We start from the raw sequence: 19896 nt of genomic DNA, 5'->3' as shown, positions 1-19896 counted from the left end.
CTATACTTAACCATCCAACAGTTCAGTAGTAGATAACGTCCTCTTGAATGTCCATATCGTCTTTTATTGATGATAAAATTTTACGAGGCACATGCCATGTAAGTATGGTCAACCTTTTATGGGCTGCCAAAAATGCACGTTTGGGCAGCATGCGGCCAGCGGGCCGCCGCTTGCCGACCCCTGCTCTAAATCAAGTGATCTAAATCAGCAAGCTTTTTACACCTGCGGAACGGGGAAAATAGGAGAAATATTTCGCGGACCGGCTGACGGCTAAGACAGAAACATCAACCATCGTATATAGTATTTTATTTATTAAATCCAATGTTATAAAATTACAGTTTTTAGCTAGTGCTACATCTGCTGCTGCTTTGAGGTTAGAAAATTTGATATAGCGTTGTTTCTGAGAGACGAAGAAATTTTTGGCGGACCGCCAGGAAATTTCCGCGGACCACAGGTTGAAGAACAAGGATCTAAATTACTTGATTCAGATCATCATGCCTTCTTCCTTTTTAAAAATAATCATCATTATTGAGCTATCCATTATAAATTCGCAGTAATTTACACAATATTCGTAATAAAATGAACTAATTTTTCACATGTATGTTTTTATGCTAACAGTTAGGTATTAGTTTTAATACAAATATGTAAGGGATCTGTGGATGTCGTTTCTTTTATTTTTCACAAGCAAAGATAAATTTATGTGTTTGAAGTTTCTGAACAGTGCTATAATAAATTTCATCGTTGTTGAGGAAGTAGAATGGAATAAGATAAGATGTGTTTTATTTTTCGTGTTTATTTATTTTTTCTGGACCAGCGCATTATATTGTGTATGTGTGGTGGGGCGGGAGCACAGAAATTTACTGAACAGAAAAATTGTTCTTAACTACTGTTAAGCAGCAAATAAATCTCATTGAGTCTCAATGACTGCGAAGGGATTACAGGTATGGAATGTTGTACTTGGTGGGAAAATAACGGAGTAGGAAATAGTCCATGAGATTTAAAGCACACCATAAATTAAGTGCCCCCTTTAGTAGAAAAAATGCTCAGAGTAGCAGCTCGAGGATCTAACATATCCTAGTCTTCCTGCACGGTTTAATAATGCATTAAAGAAGCCATTTTTCTTCTTCTTCTTCTAACGGGGTAAAAAAAAAGGCCAGTTCAATATTTCATTCAATAACGGGCTGTGTTCTGCAATCTTATATTAAGATATGACCTGAGGAACGTAAGCAAACAGTGGCAATCTCTCTTTTTATGAATTCCGTGGAAAAGCTGTAGTGCGATGAAGTTATATAATTAGCGTCTTTTTTGTCTTTGATGAATTGCATAGTTATTACTGTCGGCGATTTCTAACGGAGACATTGCATTATGTACGAAGCCGGTGAGCATGCAGATCCATATTCTAAAGATAATCGGAGAGGGAATATGTAGTATTTGCACACCCACCGATCAGGGTGTGTGTGTCTGTGTGTGACTCCCACGTAGGAAAGGAAGGGAACTATAGTATATGAGTACGTGTGAGGGCTCAGGATTAGTTTTAAAGTTCTTATTTTTTAATCTTATTTCTTTTTTTACATAGTCCGGAAATCCCCTAGAGACCATTCATGGAACGTTTTCAAGCCACTTCATGTCTCTAATAAACAGAGTAGTGAGCTCACACTGGGCGATGCAAATCTTGCTTCTATAGACAATCACAAACATCCATGCACCAACAGGTTGCAGGATTCGGAGCAGCAACTGTTGGACCGGAGAACGGGTTCATTAACCACTCGGCTAACAAACATAAACTGTTAGTTACAGCGTTCTCTTACATTTGAGCAAGTTTTTGATAGATTCCAAAAATTGCTGTTGTGCGGAGGCGTTATAATACGATCACATTTTATTATTCTCCATCTTCGCTACATTTACACAATACTTTTTTATAGATAGTTGTAATAACCTGGCCTGATATGTTTTATTGAAAGCAGGATAATAATAATGGACAGTCGCTTATTACTTTCGTTATGGTAATAAATAAAGTAATAAGTTGAGAGTCGGATCGTGAATTTGCTGTGTTATACAGAATTTGAAGAAAGAAGGAAAGGCGTTTGACTGGTGAACTATGACTGGTGATTAGTTGTTTGTCGAAACTGGAAGCATAAACAATCGCATCTACACTGTTGTCAAAAGCTGAGGACAAACTACATTTTTACCCATAAATTTTTATCCATCATGACTACAGCCAAATATGGACATAAATTTATTGTCACCATACTAATAAATTATATTACACAAAATGTGTTATAAATTTTGTACAAATTAAATTGCAATACATTTTTGGCTTGGCAAAAGTTACCAATTTCCTAAGGACGTAGTTTACGAAGTGCTTACAGAAAACTATGCGGAGAGACATTTCAGTATGGAATATATCAACTCCGAACTGCGATGTTCCTGAATTCCAGAATCACTTTGCTTAGCACAAGTGATTCAGGAATTCCTGAGGCAAACTAGCCTACTCAGAGCAAAGATAAGGCCTTGTTTGTTTGTTTCTGATGGGAATTTCAGCAGCAATGCGTCTCCCTATTGCGTGAACACCCAAACGTGTTCTTATGGGGCTGAGATCTGGACGTGCTTGACCACTCGATTCGATTAATAGCCTCGCTCTGCAGAAGTGTCTCTACTGCTCGTCAACAATGTAGTGTGGCATTGTCATCCATAAAAATGAATTCTTCGCAGTACCGCGGAACAATCGAACATGACGTTGAAGAACTTCGCTGCAATATCGTTCACCAGTCATAGTCCCTTTTTCTAGCATTTGTAGCTCGGTGAGTCCATTAAGTATAATGCCTCCCTAAACCATGACTCCCCCACTGTCGTATCTATCCTTTTCAAGAACATTCTCGCAGTGGTAAGCAGAACCACAACAGATCAAGTGTCGTCTAGGATCAGATGAAAGAATAAAACAAGTCATCTGTAAAAGGTGCATTAGTCAATCGGTGTCTTGTCCAATTTTTATGGATACAACACCACTGAAAAATTGTTCCACGATGAGCTGTGGATAAAAGGACGAAGACCACAGGCATTCGGATGTATAGATCTACTTGTTACAGACGTCTTGTCACAGTTTGTAGAATGGAGCCGACAATGGAGTACCACCCTCGCCACGGCAGAACAGGAGCGGGCATTGCAAGGCGTCGTACGATCGATGGATCTCGCTGATACGCCGCTGTGTGTTGTCGTGGCTCTGCAGCACAATGTCTCGCTGCTCGAATTGCTGACCAAAAATCAGAGCTACCTCATTTTCTGTTGGTGCATTGAACCGATCTCTATGAGCGTCAGTGGGCTTTCTATCTGCATGGATGACGACTTCGAACTTCTTGCAGGTTGGGCGTACCCTGTCCAGGGCGGTCTTCAGGTCCTTTATGTAGCTGTTGACGTCATGTAGCATTCTCTGCAGTTGTTTGACCAGTCCCTGTTTGACGTCAGAAAAGTTGCTGCACCTCAAGCGTACTTCCCTTTCGTCCTCGCACACGAAATAGATTTGCAGGAATTGTACTTTCTGTTGAGATGCTGGCAGCAGACTTCCTACTAAGTGATAGACCTTTCCCTGAATTTTGAAGTTCGGAATGAAGCCGTCTCATAGGATCTTCTTGGTCCAGAATAATGTCATGTGGAAGCAGCCATTGTACTTCCGAACATAGTCCATGAAGTGGACGTGCTTGGGGGTAGCTATCCATTACTAGGCTGTAGAGAGGCTCGGGCAGAGGTTCCGAGGGCTGGAGCTGCACCTTGCAAGCACTGCAGCACATGCTGTGGACCTCTTCCTTCCACTTCCTTGCAGTACTGGCACTTGTGGTTCATGGTACCCAGAGCTACAATGCTGTCTGCCTCATAAGACATGTCAGGATCATATATCATGCCTGAGTGAGCCAGCCTTGACCTTCCACAGAAGTGCTCGCATTTCTACTCATCTTCTAGGATTCCTTTGATTATATCGAGACACTGCCGCTCTGTGCACTTTCGGGTTATTTTGTTTTGGCTACCGCTGAATTACTCTGTCGATATTTCTTTGCTTCATCCTTAAGTTGCTTCCTCGTTTTAGCGTCGGTGTATCTGGCACGACAGGAAGAGGTGATGGCTGTGAGGTGTGAAGCAGAGTCTGGCTGAGGGAGCGGTGTTGTGGTAGACACTTCTTCAGTTTCATGTGGCAGGTATGCATCGAAATGGCCCCTAGTAAGGTCCTGCATAAAGCGTAGTCTCCTCACGGGTTGACTTTCAGCACCGAGATTCTCATTGAGCTCGCCACTGCGGTAAACCTCGAAGACAACTCGAACAATTGCACAGTCGCCACCAGCTCGTATAAACCACCATAAGTAACGTGTCGGGACATGTGAGCGAGGTACGGAGCTGGTGTAGTTGTCTCCCCTGTCGTGGGACATGATGGAGAACTCTTCCCAGTTGTCCACCATGCCTCACGATTAGCTCACACACATTCCCTAGACATTAATTGAGTGTCGTACATGAGATAGGAGAGGGACCGAAACAGGCAGGCTCTGTCTCCTGTGATGGGGACAAGGAGTGAGACTCCATCTCCCCATTAAGATTTAAAAACATCAAATTGCCATACCGACTTAAAAATAAGAGAAGGGACAAAACGCACTAAAAAGTGAAAAATAATTCTTTCTTAAATATATGAATTTAAACTTTTTGGAGTCAGCCCCAAATTTAACGCAGACTAATTACATAAATTACGCGATAACCTACATAATTGTTGTTGAATATTACTAAACGTTCTGAAAAGAATTGATTCAGAAGTATGGAAAAATAATTGAAACACGAAGTGGTCCTAAGAACAAAATAATTATTCACAGAATACAAATATACATCCACGGATTTATCCCCTCAGCCACTCATACTTATTAACATAAGTCACAACTTCTCTTGGGAGAGCTCTTTCGCCTATGCAACTAACATGCTGCTGCATGCCGACTTGCCACCTTGTTTGCATTAAATTTGGCACCGACTCCAAAAAATTTAAATTCATATATTTAAGAAAGGATACTAGTATGGGTGGCACTATGAACCAAATAGGAGCAGGGTCAATGGTGGGGTTGTGAAGCCGGAAACGTGACGTTATTAGTCGGACAGTATGAACCAGATCAATATCAAGATAAGATAAGCATATGAGCCGTGATTGGTCGGAAACTTTAAAATCATATGGGGAGAAATGACGCCACTGTCATGACTGTGTGTGTGTGTGTGTGTGTGTGTTATCAGATGTAGATAAGTGACATAATTTGTTAGGTGTAAATAAGTGATGTCATTGAGTTGAAGTGGAAAGGAAAGTTATTGTAGTGGGGAAGTGTGACTTCCTGTGTTTCATGGGTGGCAGATTTGGATGAGTGCATTGTTTTTGTTTGTTTTCAGTGGTAATGGTTTTATGGGTAATGGTTTTAGTATGGAATTCTGGGTGATGTTTAGAGTATGGAATGTTTGGAATTTCCTTCGGTAGGCATCTGTCATTGACGCGACGTTGTGCCTTTGGTTTGCATGTGGCATTGTGGGTAATGGTCGGCACGTGGAATTCTGGATTGTTAGAGTATGGAATGTTAGGAATTCCCCTGGGGGGACCATCCGTCATTGACCAAAGACACGTGATGTCTTTGGTTTGCATGTGGAATTGTGAGTAATGGTTTTAGTATGGAATTCTAGGTGATTTAGAGTATGGAATGTTTCGAATTTCCCTGACTATCTGAGACCATCCGTCATTGACAACATGCTTGTGTCTTTAGTTCGAGTGTGGAATTATGGCTAATGGTCAGAGCATGGAATTCTGGGATGTGAGTGTATTTGTTAGTGACGCTAGATGAGTTTTTTGTTTGCATGTGCCATTATGGGTAATGATTAGAGCTTGGAATTCTGGGTAATTGTCGCGTATGGAATTGTGGGTGATAGAGATAAGATAGAGTATGGAATTTCCCAGGGTGACATCCGTCATTGACGTTACGTTGTGTCTTTGGTTCAAGTGTGGAATTGTGGAAAAAGGTTCACATGCAGCATCAGTGGCCAGATGATGAATCCTCAGAATTTGTTAATTCCATATCTCAATTTCCAAAAAATCAGTTGTTGAAATACACACTCTCTTTGCTGAAGTTTCAGTTATAAAAATACTACTGCAAGATTTAAAGTAAAATAGAGAAAAACAACCAATCAGATTGAAAAAAAATATATAGAAGTATATCAAAAGCCTGCATCTTGGAATACCACCACCTGAATTTTCAGGTGGTGGTATTCCAAATGATGAAAACAATATGTGCGTGAATGTCAAAACTTTGAAAAGTTGATCAATTTCTTGCTTTACTGTGATCATAAACATTTATTTCAAGTAAACATTTTATTTTTCTTTGCAATTTTTTTTTATGGTTGACATTGATGTCGCATATTGTTTTCAAGAAATATGGTAACCCTACTTTCAGACACTTGTTAAGTTTAAAGTCTTAATTTCTGTTTAGATATGAACACAAAAAAAAACACGAGTGCAGATTACCAAGTCTTAGTGCAATCTGTCACACTATATTGTGAAATTAATAGAAGAGGATAGCGGTGACTTTACTTATAATCCTTTTTGTCTCATTTCCTTTCAGTCAACACTTACTAATGCAAAAGAAAAATACGAGAGTCTAAAGTATAATCTTTGGAAGTTGTAACAGAGGAATTAAGTTGAAAATTATAGTGCCAGACGTAATATTCAGCTGAAATAAGAATAAATATTTATTTATTTGTGCTGGAAAAAATACATAACATTATAAATGAGTTAAAAAAATATCACTACTGTGAAATTAATGCCGGGAACGGAAAAAAACCCATAATGCCACACGCGAGCAAAAAAAAAAAAAAATAAGTGAACCTAAAACCCTTTGGAATTTTTCTTTCTTCGGGAAAATAGAAAGAGAAACAAATCTTGTGAAATATTTCTAGGTAATTACGTGTTTTAATTTTTCATTGTCCATATACTTGTATATAATATTTCAGTCAAATAAATGTGTATTTGTAAACTTAAATAAACAATTAAGGTGTCGTTGATGTGTTCTCCATATTTAAGAATATTTATTCTGCTTAGAATTTATAAGCAGAATAAATAGTTTTAGACATATAATTAGTTTTAGAAAATGTGAACATGAAAAGGGAAAAATTGTGTGTGTGTGTGTGTGTGTGTGTGTGTGTGTGTGTGTGTGTGTGTGTGTGTGTGTGTGTGTGTGTGTGTGTGTGTGTGTGTGTGTGTGTGTGTGTGTGTGTGTGTGTGTGTGTGTGTGAGGGGGGGGGATCCATGCGGAAAACACCACAGATAACCTGTAATTAATTATTTTAGAAAAGGTCTAACGACAAGAAAAACGTGAAAGAAAAAAAGCAGTAAAACTGAGATTCCAGTAATTAATTATTTTAGAAGATGTGAACATGAAAGAAAAAATGTGTCTGTGTGTTTGATGGGGGGATGAGGGAAACACAACTGATATCCAGTAATTAATTATTTTAGAAAATGTAAACATGAAAGAAAAAAATGTGTGTGTGTGTGTGTGTGTGTGTGTGTGTGTGTGTGTGTGTGTGTGTGTGTGTGTGTGTGTGTGTGTGTGTGTGTGTGTGTGTGTGTGTGTGTGTGTGTGTGTGTGTGTTTTTGGGGAGGGAACAAAGAAAAAAAACATTGCTGGCGCCATCTCTTGACTCTAAACTAAAAATTCCCATAGTCAATAACTAGAATGAAATACCACACATTTATATTGGAAAATTCGTGCTGCCACCTACAGACTAATATTCTCCCATAGTTCCACAATCTAGCCAAAGACCCCAACACTTGACCAAATATTCTCATATCCTCCTGGAATTCTAATCTCTAATCATTACCCATAATTCCACACGCGAAACTTTACCCACAATTCCATACTCGAACTAAAGACACAACATAACGTCAATGCTGGATGTGTCACCCTGGGAAATTCCAAGGATTCCATACTCTATCTTTTCTCTAACCATCACCCAGAATTCCAAACTCTAATCATTACCCATAATGCCACATGCGAACAAAAAACTCATCTCACGTCACTGACAAATACACCCACATCCAGAATTCCATCCCCTGACCATTACCCACAATTCCACACTCTAACCAAAGACACAAGTGTGTTGTCAATGACGGATGTCTCGGATAGTCAGGGAAATTCCAAACATTCCATACTCTAAACATCACCCAGAATTCTATACTAAAACCATTACCCACAATTCCACATGTGAACCAAAGACACAATGTGACGTCAATGATGGATGTTCCCTCCCAGGGAGATTCCTAACATTCCATACTCTAACAATCACTCAGAGTTCCATGCTCTGACCATTACCCACAATGCCCATGCAAACCTAAGGCACAATGTGACGTCAATGATGGATGCTCCCCCAGAGAAATTCCAAACATTCCATACCCTAAACATCACCCAGAATTCCATACTAAAACCATTACCCATAAAACCATTACCACTGAAAACAAACAAAAACAATGCACTCACCCAAATCTGCCACCCATGTACCACAGGAAGTCACACCTCCCCACTACAATAACTTCCCTTTCCACTTCAATTCAATGACATCACTTATTTACACCAAAAAAATTACATCACTTTTCTGCATCTGATAACAACACACACACACACCCATGACACTGACGTTCCCTTCTGCCCATTTACCCTACCCCTATTTGGTTTAAAGTTTCCAACCAATTATGGCACATATGCATATCTTATCTTGATCTGGTTCATACTGTCGGACCAATGACGTCATGTTTCCCGCTTCACATCCGCACCATTTATCCTGCTCCTATTTGGTTCGTAGTGCCACCCATACTACTAAGGATTATTTTTCACTTTTTTAGTGTGTTATGTCCCTTCTCTCTCTCTCTCTCTTTGAAGTAGGTTTTATTTATTTTATTTTTTTTTTAAGTTTCTTAGTTTTGTTGTCTCATTTTTATAAATATATAGATAAAGCCTACAAAAACTGTTGGGGGATCACAGGTGGAACGTCCTCTTTCGAATAAGAAATACCCCTTTTTACTTTTACCCCAATTTTACTTCTTTAGGGGTGAATTAAAAAACCATTAAAACACTTTCTAAAGATTTTAAAAAGACCCATATATGTTAAAAAAAAGAAATGTTAGAACTCAAAATAAACACTGGAGTTACGAAAGGTTTTATAATTCACTTCCGAATCTAGATTCTCCCCTTTAGGGATTGATTAGGGTAAAATCCTGAATTATCTTTTTAAGCATTTGTATGGGTAACCTTTGTAAGCAAAAACCAAGTCGATATCTTATCAGGCTTAAGAGATATTGATGAATCCGTGAAAACATATTTTACCCCTTTTTCAACCCGTTAGGAGTTGGGTTTCTAAAAATTCCTTCCTAGTGGTTGCATCCGTCATGGAAGGAATATATTCCCAGAATTTCATGTTTTTAGGTCCAGGGGTTTAGGCTGGACGTTGACGAGTCGGTCATGCCAATTGTTTATATATACGAGTATATATAGATGCGCAAAGATACTGTATGCAGTATGAATCATAAACTCGTTCTGCATCGGCCAGATGTACATGGAATACTTACTTTCATGTTAGGATTCTTGTAAATTTTGATCGTCGATTTGTCAACCGAAGTCGCCGAACGGATGCGCCACCGCTTTACTGCTATCAATAGGCTGTGGGATCGAATCCTACCGGGGCATGGATATTTGTGAATGTATATAGCTAATACATGAACTTCATTGCCAGGTGGGAAACAATTTATCGGGATGCTCCTTGCTGCAAGCAATGTGTAGATTTAAACAAAATCAATCGTTGTTTACTATTAAACAGAATTTATTCTGTTTTGTTGCTGACATTCCTTTCTCTCTAAATGGAAACTCTCGATCTATGTCTATTTATATTTCATACAATGTCCGAACATTTGGTATTTATGTCATTTATTTGACACCTAATCATAAATTTTCTGCAGAGTTTCTTTTCAGATTTTCATTCTGAGAAGTTTTTAAACTGCTCATTTATTTTATTTATTTTAGAATTGTCTGATTCACAGCAATTTTCTTAGTAATAATATATAATCTTGGGGAATTTCCAAATGGAATCTATAATCAATAAAGATGTTTTGCAAGAGGCTGTTGAAAAATGACTGGCTCACAAAGTAATTCTTTTCTCTTCTTTAACTTATTCATCTATATGATCAACGTTTTTGTATTTAAATTATTTTAGTATAAAAATTATTTTTGATTTCAAAAAATTAAACTTCCTATGTCCAGTCTAAGCTATCTGTAAAACAAGAAGCTGTTTTTATTCCATTTTATTTCTTTATTTCTCTTTCGTTTTTTTTTATCTCCCGCTTAAAAACAGCTTTTGTACTAATACTTCAAAATAGACTGTATTAGAGGAACTCCGTCCGCTCGGTTAGCCTAATAGCTTTGCGCTTCGCAACCATATGCCTGGGGACGGAGTGTCCTAGGTTCGATTGTCGTCGACGACGACGTGAGGAGCTTAAGGATCTTCCTCGGCATTAGCCAAGTTAGCCGGTCTTGGGCGTGGACAGTAGGGTTTTTTCCTGCCAGTTTATCCGGGTTTTTCATCCCGTAAGCAGGCAAATCGGCCCCGTGAACACACAGGCTACAGTAATAAATACTTACTGCAAGGAAGACAACAGGAAACCATCTTGCGTCACTATCTCCCTAGTACAATCCTCTCAAAGAGAGGAAGCCACAAAATTAGGATTAGAGCAACTCCGTAGCCTAGGTTTTTTTTATATATGTTTGGCCCATGTACGAGAGGTTGGCTGGTAAACCTACAGTTGGGAAAGGATGTTTTGCTGAAAGAGACAATGGTTAGTTCCGTAGAAACGCCACAAAGTAGGAAGCATTCCACTATCCAGAATGTTCAGATATCTTTTGGAGTTCAATGTTCGTGGAACCACAAACAGAATTCAGAGGCCAAACCAAATAAAAGAGGATCAATATTATCACTACGAATTTCATAGTTAGGATTACGCGCTCTGGTAAGAGACGTTCACCGGTCATTCGCCACACTCGTCCATCTGCTCGGTAGATGGTGTAGCGTGATTCCAGCTCCATGACATAGCTTTCCAACTTCTATGTCCGACTCTACACGCTCTCTTGCACCCTGAAGACGACGCTGCATGTTCATGCAGGTAGTGCGGACTTGCATATTGCGATCCTACCATGGAAACCCATGTTTTGAGCCTCGATTCTGAATGTTTTTGTGCAGATTCGTATTCTACTCGATTCCCGGAACTCCGCATTCAATGTGTCAACCGAAGGATTTTACCATTATCCTTCGTAGCACCCTACGGTCACGTTCGGTGCGTGTGGTGGGTCGTCCACTGCGGGTAGCAATTGCAGTTGACTCCCTGCGCTTCCATCTCAGTGTGGTATTAGTGACTATTGCACTGAGATTCCCCAGTTTGTCAACAGTTTGCCGAACAAACAGGCCTGCAACATGGCATCTTATCACAACGCCTCTTTGAAACTTCCGTTAGGTTCCTTCTCGCAGCCATTTCACCCAGACACAGTTTGCATTGATTTAGGAACATCACATTCCTCCAATTTTTACTGCCTACAAACACGTGACTCGTTACATGGCACGATGCACCTTGCCCATGGGGGTGTCCGTTGACTTCTTTCCAAGCAATGCATGTAACAGTAATACCTGGCTTTACGACGCTTAGCTGCACGACGATCTGCTCGTACAACGCTGCATACGCTCAAACGACAGTTTTGCATTATGATGCTTACGCGAATCGGAAAACCGTGAAGCACTTACTCAAAGGAAATGCACAGTATTCGTGAACAGTTTGTTCACGACGTAGTTGCTTGCTACATCCATCTGTGCTTCGGTGTTTCGTTATGAATTATAAAATCGTTTATGACTTAGTTTATTGTTCGTAATAATGGCATTATTTATTAGGGATACTATTAAATGTATCTTAACTTTTACTCCTTCTCACAAATATTGTTCAATGGCATCCTCTATCAACAATGCTAAATGTCTCACAAGCACAGTTGCTGTTGGTTCGAATTATCGTTACGACTTTTCTAAACAGACACCTTGATTATATCATCTCTGACTATAGGATTTCAATTTCTGGGTTGCACGAAATTGCCTGCCCCGTAATTGAAATTTGAAATATTATTATTATTGTATTTGTCAGAATATATGAAGCTTTTCATCAGTCTGATGTTATTTTATCATTAAAATTGATCCCATTCCATTTTCCTTTGATGTTAGATCCAGTAGCTTGAGAGTCAATTAAATCTGGCTTTCGTAAACCTAATTTATGCTTTGGTAGAATGTTTTATCCTATTTTCATAATCTGCATTGCCAAATGCGTGTGATCCTAGAGGAAAAAGGAATTGAGAAAAGAATTGTAATGAAACCCGCCAATACGTGACCATCTAATGTGTCTTCAGATAGTCCTTAGGCATGTAGCTCCTCCTAGATGGTATTCGAACCCCGATTTCCCTCATCAAAGAAGTCGTTTGTTGTGGAGGCACTCATTAAATTAATAATTAATGACATTTAATAACTATTTATTAGGGATACTTCTAACTGTATCTTAACTTTTACTCCTTCTCACAAATATTGTTTGTGGCATCCTCTATCAGCAATACTAAATGTTTCCAGTTTTAGAGGAATTAGGAGTTTGTTTTGTATTTGAAGTTAACCCATGTTCACGTTAAGTGGCAGCAGGGGACTTTGAATGAGAATTACGTAATAGTGAATTAGCTAAAGAGCAATATGCATCCCTAATCTTGTGTAGAAATAAAGATGTTTCGTTTCTATTTTACATCATTCCTGCATCAAGTTTAGCTTATTTAAAATAATTTTCTAACTTTTCTTTTAATATGATAGATACGCTGTTTCTTTCAGTGTGAATACTTTCATGCCGGCTTTTTGCCAAGTACTTGGCAAACGTTCAGATAGTTGATCTGCTGAAAGAAAACAATATAAATTCTTTTATGTCTGTGTTACTTCTCGCGACAGACATTACTATTAGTCAGTCACCAACAGTCCTCCATTTCCAGGACATTTTATTTTGTCGTGTACTAACCACAGTATATTTGTTGACCCAGATCAACATATGGTAATGTTCTAGTTATAACTTCTGTCAGCTTAGCTATAATTTGAGTCAATGTATATTTGCATGGCATGATCTGTTCGGATTTGTGTAATTTAATTTTATTGTCAACATTATTATCTCATATGTAGATCATTGCTTCAGCCTCACTATGAATCATTTGCAGTCTGCCAGTTGAAATTTGAGTTTAATAATAGGAATTTCTTTTTAGTGTTCTTTTATTCGCGATTCCTACAACCAGTGGAGACTGTAATTGGTGTGATTGATTTCAACCTATTAAAAATGCATCCCCCTCTTAAAAATAATCGGTTTGTCGTTTAATTTCATGTCATTTCCAGTAGTAATCTCTCCTCTTATTGAAATCATTATGTGCGATTGCATCATTAATCTTATCTCGCACAATGTTTGTGAATGCTGTTGATACTTGCAATTCAAATAAATAGTCTGTATAAATGTACTCCAACATTTTTATCTGGAGCTAAAATGAATCACTCAGGTTGTCGAGAGTGCAAACAATAAATTAACATTCTAAACGGAATTTACAGTCACTTCGATGCGTCTAAGGCATTTCATTAGATTAAAATGGACATTTATATGTTATGGCATAGCATCTCATACCTCGTTTCTGCAACGATTAACTGTAACTGAATTCTGTAAAATGCTGAATGCTGTGTAGAGTAAATAATATTTGTGAACAGGACATTTTGTTTTGTCGTGTACTAACCACAGTATATTTGTTGACCTAGATCAATATATGGTAATGTTCTAGTTATAACTTCAGTCAGCTTAGCTATAATGGTAAAAAGGATGGACATCTGGTCATGACTACGGAATCGTCGACAAAATGCAGGAAGACAACCAGTGGCAAATTTAAGAAATCAGACCTAGGTGGCTGTGTATAGGGCATAGATTTCAAAACGGTTTTTCCATCCGCATTATTATCATTATTATTATTATTATTATTATTATTATTATTATTATTCAGCAGACTTCCATGGAGTCATGAGACTCATTGTGGGAGGTCCTGCTCACCCTCGCACAGCTCATAGTACCTAGACTTAAATGCATTCACTGTCCTTGCACTCACGACATTCTCAGGCAATGTATTTCAATCACCTACCACTCTCCATGCAAAAAATCTACCCCTTCTCCAGATATGAAAGATGAAAAATCTCATCCACGCTAATCAAGTAATTACCCCTTATCAACTTATACACTTCGATCATGTCTCTCCCCCCCCCCCTTACTTTTTCCCACTAGGCTCTGTAATTTTCATTCTCTCAGTCTGTCCTCATATTCCACATTCCAGAGACCAGAAACCAACTTAGTCAATCGTCTCTGAACATCTCATTATCCTTTTGAAAACCTGTCAACCAAATATGTGGTTGCCAGGTTTTCAAAAGGATAATTTTAGCAAACTATCCACGAAATTTCAAATCTCTATCCACTGTAACCTCCAAATCTTTCATTTCCTTCACCTCCTCTAAAATATCCCCACCAATCCTATACTCTGCATCCATCTCTGCTTCCCATTTAAAACCTTACATTTTGCAACAATAAACTGACATCCCCCCCCCCCTACACACACACTCGCCCATTCAGATAGGATATTTAGGTCCTCTTGCAAATCTACAACATCTGGTCTACTTCTCATAACTCTCCTCAACTTTGTGTCATTTGCGAACAACTATATCACCATTGAAGTCTTTTTTCCAATATCATTTACATACAAAATAAACAACAGTGGCCCCAAAACAGACCCCTGGACTCACCACTAGTTACTTTCCTCTTCTGGGATATCGCTTTCCATATACAACCCACTAATATCTATAAGACAGCTAATCTACTATCTAACCCCAGTTTAAAGACTAGTTTGTCATGTGGCAATCTGTCGAAAGCCTTTGCAAAATCTAAATATACTACAGTATATGCATCCCCCATGTCCGATGTATTCTTCACCTTGTTATAGTAAGTAAGTTACTGAAATTTAAGTAACTGAAATTACTTAAATTTCAGTAAGCATTGCTAAAGCACGATCTTCTTTTAGCAAATCCATGCTGTCCATTAAAAAGAATTCTACTGCTCTCTGCCCAGTCTGAATCCTTGTCCTCACTTGCGGAACAATTTTGCCATCTTTCCACTCCTTTGTGACCTAGGCTAACATAAGACTCATGTTAAAATATACGTTAAAGCTATTGTTAACTTCCTGGAACATTCCCTCAAGACACGCAGTGATATTCCATCAAGTCCCATGGCCTTATTGACATCAGGTTTACTCAATTCCTCATAAACCCCCCAGCTCACTCATCAGTGGTTCCTCTCCCATTCCCACTGCTCTCAAGTTCTGTATTATGTTACAATCACAAGGATGGAATACTTTAATGAACTGCTTATTAAACACATCTACTATATCATACTCAGTGGTTTTCATTCTCCCATTATCACTGACCAACATTATCCTCCCATAACTATTCTTCTTTCTGCTGGCCACATATCGAAAAAAAATCCCTAGGATTTCTTTTATCGTCATTTGCTAACTGCTGCTCATGCCGCACTTTTGCTACCCTTACTCACCTTCCTTGCTTACTCTTTGTACTCCTCACGTAATTGATTATCTCCACTCATCTTGTGCTGCCTCCACAAGGCATTTTTCTCCCAAATTGCACTCTTCACCTCTTCAGTCATTCATTTTACACCTACCTTATTTAATCTCCTGACCTTCGAAATACGCTCAGTAATTACCTCTGCCAGATAATTCCTGAGTAGAAACTAGGTAGCATTGATCTCTTTCCCATGTAATTCCTCATTCCATGATATCGCTGCAAGCTGTTTCCTGAGTTTGCCATAATCATTCGCCTTATAGTTCCACATATAACTCTTTCTCACAAAAGTCCTGATATGGGTGGCCACCATCCAAGTGATCATTTCATGGGCAGTTTCGCCAATGGAGGCAAATATGACATTTAATTTACAACTATATCTTCTGATGAGATTAAATCCATGACCCTCGATCCACGAATGGCCTCTGTTACGTATTGCTTAAGTTAGTTATCCTTTAAAACTCAAGAAATGCATTCTCTTTGGTTCTTGATGCTGTTTCTTCATTCTATATTACCATAATTGAAATCGCTCATAATGATCACCCCCTTTTCTTATTAGCCAGAACCAATTTGTCTAAGCATTTCTTTCTCACTGCCTTCCATATTACTAGGCCTATAGAAACACCCTACTAAACATTTCATTCTGTCCAGCTCCACTTCACGCCATGCCATACTGCTTCAAACTACTCCGCATTTGCTCCTTGCATCTCCACCCTAGATGGGAAATACTCCTCTGCCATCATCGATAACACTCCCCCTCCTCCCTTTTTCCTTTGTTTATCTTAACGAGAGACTACATATACCCTCCATCTCTATTCCTGTCAGAATGTCATCCTCGTTTAATCATGCCTCATTTATACCAACAATTTTTGGGCGAATGAACTCTGTCAACGCTGCAGTTTCATTCCCTTGTTTCGAATACTTCTAGCATTTGTTAACATACAGTAGGTCATTTATGTTTCTATAAAACGAGTCTCATTAACCTCTGCCCCTTCTCGGACATGACTCTCCTACACTCTCCCCTGTCCATTCCTGTCTATCATCACTAATATTACACCTCTCCCCCAGACCTAAATCACCCCACATCTTCCACTGTCTTAATCCTTTCTTGCGCAATCACACACTCCTGAAAAACCATCATTTACCCTTTTCACTCCGTGAAAAGGGTAGATAATGAAGGTTTATTCGTATTCTATTCACTTTCACCACTCACCTCGTCATTCACAAACTTGCTTACGTTACTCTCCTGCTCTTACACAACACCCCTTGCTTCTTTAGATCTTACATTCACTGACTCCACCAAATCCATTCAAATGTATCCCATTTCTTTTATCTGCCTCTCAAACTCATCCTACACACGCATTCACAAAATGAACTTCTTTTTCCTCATACAATGCTAGCATACTATTCATAAGCTTCGCTCGCCTTCTCAGCTCATCATTATCATACCTGGACAACACGCTGACTCCCTTATCTTTCACATTTATCTTTCACTTTCCTTAACAGCTTCATGACTTCCCTCCTTATCTTCTTGTTACCAGTCAAATCATTCGTGCCAACTACCACTACCACCTCTTTTGCTCGCGCGTACTCCTCTTATCCAATGCTTCAACCACCCTGCTCATTCTACCTCTCAGAAAACAGACCTTGTGCACCTTGTACCTACACCGCTTATAATCGAATCTCCGTACATGCCACTCTCAGATCATTTGATATTTCTTTCAAATCTTTCGTCCCATTATTTCTCACGTGTAGAGCCATAAGACCAAAATCCAAGTCATAAGGGTATAGTCCTTTAAATACATTACTAAAGCCGACATTGCACTCTTCGCTCATAAAATAGGACAAACGTTTTGACAGAAAGAGGGATTAATCGGTCCATCTTAATAGCTATCTTCGAAGTGTGGACCATGTGTATTTTCACTCAGTGAAACGTTGAGCACGAAACATGCAAACTTCCATAATTGCACCGTACTGGATACAAACAGCATGTCTGCCTACAGATATATATTAATACATTCGTTCCTGATATGACTTAAACACGAGAAAAATCTCAAATTGTTTAGTGTATTATGGAAACAAACAAAGACAAGGGAGTAAAATGCAATGTATCCTATACTGGGAAAGAGTGCTATATTGAATAATCAGAGTGTGATATGAGAAGGTAATGTTTACGAACGTAGGTAAAAAATAAAAGTTTTATGACAACGAAAGATAGTCATTGAATGAACTAAACCAGTGTTTCTCAAAGTGTGGTACGCGGACCCCCGGGGGTCCGCGAAAGGTCTTCAGGGGGTCCGTGGCAATTTTCGGCTATGCATCATTAACGAATGGAATAAAATTTAAGTTTGAGATCGTAAAACGTTCCTATTGTATCACTGAATAAGATACAGAGGCATCTGCAGGCTGTGTAATATGTTTCTCAACAAATAGTGCAATTAGAGACAACTGGGTAAAAACAGAACTAATGAATCGCATGACCCCTCCCACATAAAATGCTGTATAATAGACAATCAAAACCATATGGTGCACCGGCAACATATGGTCTTGTTTGAGTGAACGTGTTAAAACTAAGAAATATATAGTGAATGTGTTTCAGTTATTATACAAGGAATTCTGTTGAAGAGCTATAGCATTTCAACTGAACTGTCGGCTTGCTTTTGTCAATTAGTAGCGCGATCTTTTGTTAATACCGCACCAATCATATGGACGTCTTCATAGCTGTTTTATCTCTACTGGCCTACCATTGCTGTCTGTTTCGATTTCTACCTTCACTAGCCATTTGTTCAAGGACTGTTCGTTAAATGCGGTGATTTTTTTTTAGCTTTCAAATTCTTAAGTATGGATCACTGGTTAAAGACCGGATTTTTAAAATGCGCAAACGAGAGGAACATAGTAGATACAAGTAGCTGTCAGCAACAAGAAAATGTTGATATTGTATCTGGATCAAGTGAAATTGATAAGTGTGTGTCGTCTGACATCTCTAAAGAACCAACTAGGAAGAAGATGAGAAAACTTCGTAGGTACGATATAAATTACTTGAAATGTGGATTTTCATGGACGGGAAATAAAGAGGAACCTATTCCATTATGTGTAATTTGCGGTGAAACTTTAAAAAATGAAAGCATGAAACCATGTAATTTAAATCGCCATTTTGAATCGAAACATAATGAATGCAAGGACAAACCTGTCGAATTTTTTCAAAATAAACTAAGAAATTTAAAAGAATTTCAAAAGGTTATGTCGATCGTGTCAGGAGGTGAAAACATGAAGGCTTTATAAGCTTCATATCGTGTGTCGCTATTAATAGCAAAAAGTGGTGCAGCGGAAACAATTGGTGAAACTTTGGTCAAGCCTGCAGCAAAAATAATAGCGGAAATTATGATCGGAGATAATGCAAAAAGATCTTTTGATAGGCTTTGTCTTTCAAATAGTACCGTTCATCGAAGAATCACTGAAATGGCTGAAAATATAAAACAAACATTGTTATCTGATATACGTAAGAGTCGTTATTATGCGTTGCAGGTAGATGAATCCACCGACATTACAAATTTTGCAAATCCTCTAGTGTTCGTTAGGTATGAAAAAAAATCAAAAAATTCATGACGACCTTTTATATTGCCAACCCTTGCTAGAACATACAACAGGAGAAGAAATATTCAATTATTTGATGCATAAAGTATAAATACCTTTATGCATCAAAACAAGCTTGATTGGAAAAGTTGTGTTGGAATAAGCACGGACGGAGCGAAATCCATGGTCGGATCTACAAAAGGGCTTGTTTCAAGGATTCAAGCTGTTGCACCAAATGCAAAGTCGACACACTGCTGCATACACAGGGAGGCTTTGGCTACACATATGATGTCTATAGACCTAAGAAAAGTTCTTGATGAAGCTGTAAAAATCATAAATTATATTAAAAGGCCGTCCTCTAAATGCCAGACTTTTCTCTCAACTTTGCAAAGAAATGGGAAGCAACTATACACAACTTCTTTTCCATACCGATGTTCGTTGGCTTTCTCGTGGAAAAGTTCTTACTCGTTTATTTGAACTTCGGAACGAACTACAAGTTTTTCTTGATGAAAAGTTTGAATTGAAAAAGTATTTACATAATTGGAAATGGCTCAGTCAATTAGCATACCTGGCAGA

This window comes from Typopeltis vanoorti, chromosome 7 (assembly GCF_054136105.1).
Source record: "Typopeltis vanoorti isolate ZY-2024b chromosome 7, IOZ_Tvanoo_1.0, whole genome shotgun sequence".
Lineage (NCBI taxonomy): Eukaryota > Metazoa > Arthropoda > Arachnida > Uropygi > Thelyphonidae > Typopeltis > Typopeltis vanoorti.
The sequence above is the reverse complement of the archived record's forward strand: the minus strand, read 5'-3'. Positions refer to the sequence as shown.